The sequence below is a fragment of the Triticum dicoccoides genome, chromosome 1B (genome assembly GCF_002162155.2).
Source record: "Triticum dicoccoides isolate Atlit2015 ecotype Zavitan chromosome 1B, WEW_v2.0, whole genome shotgun sequence".
NCBI lineage: Eukaryota > Viridiplantae > Streptophyta > Magnoliopsida > Poales > Poaceae > Triticum > Triticum dicoccoides.
The window spans coordinates 701,787,757-701,793,961 of NC_041381.1; positions in this window are offsets into that span (position 1 = coordinate 701,787,757).

The following is a 6,205-nucleotide window of genomic DNA, read 5'->3' on the forward strand; positions in this document are numbered from 1 at the left end:
ATTATAAAGTGCCATGTTGGATCAACCCCGTAAGAGCCTGTAAAATGCCCGTACGTGTAGCTTTACTCCACTCATATCTATGAACGCACACACAGCCTACCCATATGAGCACCTCCGAAAGACTGAACCGGCATATCATCTTCAATCTCCTCCCACTGAATGCGCATCGTGCGAAAATCCTGAAATAAATCCAGGAATAAATGCGAGCACCAGGATGAACGTCGACGGGCTAAGGATACCACTGTCCCTCTAACCATCCAACCACAAGTTGGTTCGCGCATGCCGTCTTCTTTTCATGTTGTTTAAAACTATTTGAGATGGCTGATCATGCAGCACACACGGTTTGCGCAACATCACCTTGACTAGTGGATTGTATACACCGGGTTAAGTTAGGTTAACTAACCGTCAACTGGTGTAGCTCAACAGGCAAATATTTTTTTTATTTTTAGTTATTATTATATGATCATCTTTGTGGTGGCGGCAACCTCTGAGAGTGTGTCGGTTCGATATGAGACACAGTCCCAGTGTGTGGTTGGGCTGGGGCATCCGTCTTTAGATATTAGGGTTTGGTGTGAGGTCTGTTTGGGATTAGGACTTAATATTCGGCACACCTTCATCAATAGGATAAGAGTGACAACAAGTGTTGCCTCGACGGTGGCTTCAGGCTCACTGATGTATTACTTTGTATGGTCTGAATAATTAATAAGATGGCCGCATGCATCGTCCAGCTGCAGAGGCCGGGGTTTATCCTTCTTTTCAAAAAAAAAAGATCATGTTTGGAGATTACAATTTTTCATTAAGTACCTGCATTCTTTAAATTTAGACATGCTTTTTTCGTTTATATGTTCAAACTGGATCCGATGGATTGTTGTTCCTAAACGTGCTGTCTAATCAGTAATCTTGTGCGTGGTATCTTGTTTATTTCCGCTTTGTTTGTGTCCCGTGTCTGTGTTTTTATTTTCCGCGGCATACCATCTTCTTTTCATGTTCGACAAAACTGTTTGAGATGGCTGACAATGCATCACACACGGTTTGCGTAGCATGACCTTGACTAGTGAGATTGCACGAGAAGTAGGAAGTGTATATGACGCGTTCAGTTGGGTTAACTATCCGTCAACCGGTGCAGCTGCACGGGCTACTATTTTTTTTATAGTTATTATATGATCATCTTTGCTGATTATAATTTTCCATTATGTACGTTCGTTATTATAACTAGCAGATATACCTGTGCATTGTAATGAAAGATAAAATAATACGCATTTCAAATCAGTGACAATTATATGTGCAAGCACATAAAAAAGGAACATTTACCTTCTCGGTTTCGTAGCGTGTAAAGAAATCAATCCACTATTTTTCCATTCATTGATCGAGTGCATTTAAGGGTTTTGTTACGTCATCGTATGCCAGAGAAGGCCCATGAGTTATTCAATCTACTCTTCCCCTCGATCCTTTCAATCATGGGAATTTTAAGGTATAAAGTTTCTGACTATTCAAGGCAATTTTCGGAAAAACGTGAATAAAACATGAAAGGGAACATCTTTTAAAATTTACAAACATTTTATGAAAAAACCAATATTTTAATGAAAACATGAACATTATTTGAATTTGTGAACATTTTTTAAAAGGGGAAAATGTGTTGAAAATTCATAAGATTTTTAGAAAATGTGTATCCTTTATGGAAATTTCACTAAAACAAGAATATTTTCTGAATTTGGCGCATTTTTGGAAAGCCATTTTCTTTTTATAAATCTCGAACAACTTTTAAACACAATAATTATTTTGAAAAAGTGGGATACCTTTTGCAAGTTCTTAATATTTTTCAAAATAGCAACAAAATTTTGGAATTCTGAACAATTTTCAAATTTTTATTCTGAAAGTTTTTTGAGAAATTTAATTTACAAAATATATTCTAAAATAAAAATAAACTTGGAATGAAAAAAATAGGGAAAGGAGAATAAAAATAGAAGTAGAACACAGAAAAAAATAGAAAAATGGGCCAGACCATTGTTGGTTGTCCTATGCGAAACTCTGACTATCTGTCACCTTCTGCGTAAAATAGAATTTTCCCAGCTACATGGGCAGAAAAATAAGTTGGCTGGCTTCGCTGGGCCACAGCGCGCGGTCCATGTATGTAAATTCTTTTTCTAGCAGACAAACACATAAGAATTTTGTACCACCTCGGGTAGAAAAAAAACTTTTCACTGGTGAATGGATGAGAAAACTGATGAAACACACCTTGCTTTATTAGTAGCTATAGATAATGATATAGATATAGATATAGAGGTATAGATTTAGAGTTTGACTGAGCATTTAATTTTTCATGGACCAACATATAGACTTTCTTAACCTAGTTTATAAGTTTTTTGTGTGTTCCATATACAATTTGGAAGTGTACAGTTTACTCTCTCAATTTTTTAGAGCACCACCGCTGCCGTAATCTTTCCATAGGGACGTTGTCCATGGTGGATTTCATCGTCACAATGACCAGTAATTACATTAGTGACATACAAAGCTTATTTTCGTTTTAGTCTACCATTTTCACACCTTTTATAATAAGAATCCAAGCCAGTGAGCACTATAGGCTGACTCTATGCCCCATGATATCACCTATCCATATCATGTGTCGATGGTAACTGGGACACATAATTTACCCCAGTTCAGACTCTTCAAAGAGATAAAACCATATGTCATGCTCGTGTTTTATTGCATTGGGCTGTGTACAAAGTACATGTACCTACCAAGATATTGTAAGTTGTTTAATATGTCTACAACGAGCCTAACCCCTCGGTTTATATAGCATACTGGGAATCCTTGGGTACAATGATTCTCCCATGAATTCAACCTCTGATCGTGTACACCAAGTCTTCAAGATCTTCCTTGTGTGCGCCATGGGCTACTTGATGTGGCCCAAGACGAAGCCGACAAGGGGTCCTCTAGGGGTGGGCATAAAAAATGATTATCCAAACACCGGATCGAAACAGAAAAAACTGATATACTGAACACCGGATTGAAACCGTAATCTTTCCAATGGCATTTTTTCTCTGTGTGAAATCTGAAATAATCTATCGCAATGACAAAACCAAAAAATCGGGTTTTCGGTTTCGATCCGGTGTTCAGTTAATAAGTTTATATGCCCACCCCTAGAAGACCCCTTGTCGGCTTCGTCTTGGGCCACATCGAGTAGCCCATGGCGCACACAAGAAAGATCTCGAAGACTTGGCGTACATGATCAGACGTTGCATTCATGGGAGGATCCTTGTACCCCAAGGACCCCTCAGTATCACTAGTAGAAAACATGGCTTTTGTTCTTGCCGGATCGGAGCAATAGTCCCGATCGCGTTACGAACCGGGACTCATTTGAGCATTATAGTCCCGGTTCGAGCGGCTAGGACGCCGACCGAGGCTCTGCAAGCATCAGTCCTGGTCCGAATGGGACCTTTAGTCCCTGTTCCAGACACCACCCGACACTAAAGGGGTTGTAGCAGGTGCGATACCCTTTAGTCCCGGTTAGTGTCTAGAACCAGGACTAAAGGTCTATCTTCAGTCCCGGTTTTAGACCACAACTGGGACTAAAAAGTTGCCTATATATATCTCGCCGTGCCCGCTCTCTCCTCAGTTGTTTCCTCATAGAAGGTGGGAGGTGTGTGCTAGTTTGTTTTCCCTTCATATGAACAAGAGGTGTTCGATGAAATGCCTGAGAGCATGATGCCACTTGAGTTCAGAAAACAAACATGATATGAGGTGCCCGAGCCACACTAAAGGTTTCTCCTCTTTCTTGACCGAGCCATACAATCCATTCTTCTCCTTTGTTGTTCCTCCAAGCTTGACCTCCAAGCTCCATCTTCCCCAAGATTTGTCTAGATTTGGCGGTGCAACAACTATCCAAGCATTCTAAAAGGTTAGCAACTTCATCCTTTCATCTCTCACTGCTAGTTGAGCTCATTTCATGCTCTAGAAGTAGAGTGGTTTGTGGGTTTCAGTGGAGGAGTGTATGTGATACATCTCCAATGTATCTATAATTTTTTATTGTTCCATGCTATTATATTATCTGTTTTGGATCTTTAATAAGCATTTATATGCTATTTTATATTATTTTCGGGACAAACCTATTAACAGAGGGCCCAGTGCCAGTTTCTATTTTTTTTGCCTATTTTAGAGTTTTGCAGAAAAGGAATACCAAACGGAGTCCAAACGGAATGAAACTTTCGCAATGATCTTTCTTGGACCGAAAGAAAACTAGAAGACTTAGAGATGAAGTCGGAGACGCAACGAGGCAGCCACAAGGCAGGAGGGCGCACCCAGGGGGGTAGGGCGCGCTCCCACCCTCACGGGCCACTCGTGGCTCCCCTGACCTAGTTTCTTCGCCTATATATACTCTTATACTCTAAAAATATCCAGGAGAGGCATGAAACCACTTTTCCACCGCCGCAACCTTCTGTACCTATGAGATCCCATCTAGGGGCCCTTTCTGGCGTCCTGCCGGAGAGGGACTCGATCATGGAGGGCTTCTACATCAACACCATTACCTCTTCGATGAAGCGTGAGTAGTTTACCACAGACCTTCGGGTCCATAATTATTAGCTAGATGGCTTCTTCTCTCTATTTGATTCTCAATACCATGTTCTCCTCGATGTTCTTGGAGATCTATTTGATGTAATACTATTTTGTGGTGTGTTTGCCGAGATCCGATGAATTTTGGATTTATGATCAAGATTATCTATGAATATTATTTGATTCTTCTCTGAATTCTTATATGCATGATTTGATATCTTTGCAAGTCTCTTCGACTTATCGGTTTAGTTTGGCCTACTAGATTGATCTTTCTTGCAATGGGAGAAGTGCTTAGCTTTGGGTTCAATCTTGCGATGCCCTTTCCAAGTGACAGTAGGGGTAGCAAGGCACGTATTATATTGTAGCCATCGAGGATAACAAGATGGGATTTTCATGATATTGCTTGATTTAATTCCTCTACATCATGTCATCTTTCTTAATGTGTTACCCCGTTCTTTATGAACATAATACTCTAGATGCATGATGGATAGCGGTCGATGTGTGGAGTAATAGTAGTAGATGCAGGCATGAGTCGGTCTACTTGACACGTACGTGATGCCTATGTTCATTATCATTGCCTTATATATATCTCTAACTATGCGCTTTTCTATCAATTGCTCGGCAGTAATTTGTTCACACACCATAATACTTTCTATCTTGAGAGAAGCCACTAGCGAAACCTATGGCCCCGGGGTCTCTTTTCCATTATATTGATTCTCTTTTCCATTATATTGAATCTCGTTTACATCTTGCTAGTTTCCGATCTACTATTTTGCAATCTTTACTTTCCAATCTATAAACCAAAAATACCAAAAATATTTATTTCACCGTTTATCTATCTCTATCAGATCTCACTTTTGCAAGTCACCGTGAAGGAATTCACAACCCCTTAATCGAGTTGGGTGCAAGTTGTTGATTGTTTGTGCAGGTATTCGGTGACTTGTGCGTCGTCGCCTACTGGATTGATACCTTGGTTCTCAAAACTTTGGGAAATACTTACGCTATTTGCTGCATCACCCTTTTCTCTTCAAGGAAAACCAACACAAGCTCAAGAGGTAGCAAGAAGGATTTTTGGCGCAGTTGTCGGGGAGATCTACGGCAAGTCAAGCCATACCAAGTACCCATCATAAACTCTTCTCCTTTGCATTACATTATTCGCCATCTGCCTCTTGTTTTCCTCTCCCCCACTTCTAAAATGATTTTCGAAAACCTTTGCCTTTTCTTCGCCCCTCTTTCGTTTGTCTCTTTCCGCTCGCTTCTTGTGTGCTTGTGTGTTGGATTGATTGCTTTGTCACATTGGCTGAAGATAATACTAAATTGTGTGAATTCTCTAATATGAACAATAATGTCTCCTACTGGATTGATACCTTGGTTCTCAAAACTCCGGGAAATACTTACACTACTTTGCTGCATCACCCTTTTCTCTTCAAGGGAAAACCATCGCAAGCTCAAGAGGTAGCAAGAAGGATTTCTGGCGCAGTTGCCCGGGAGATCTACATCAAGTCAAGCCATACCAAGTACCCATCATAAACTCTTATCCCTTGCATTACATTATTCTCCACTCGCCTCTCGTTTTCCTCTCCCCCACTTCTAAAACAATTTTCGAAAACCTTTGAATTTTCTTTGCCCCTCTTCCGTTTGTCTCTTTTCGCTT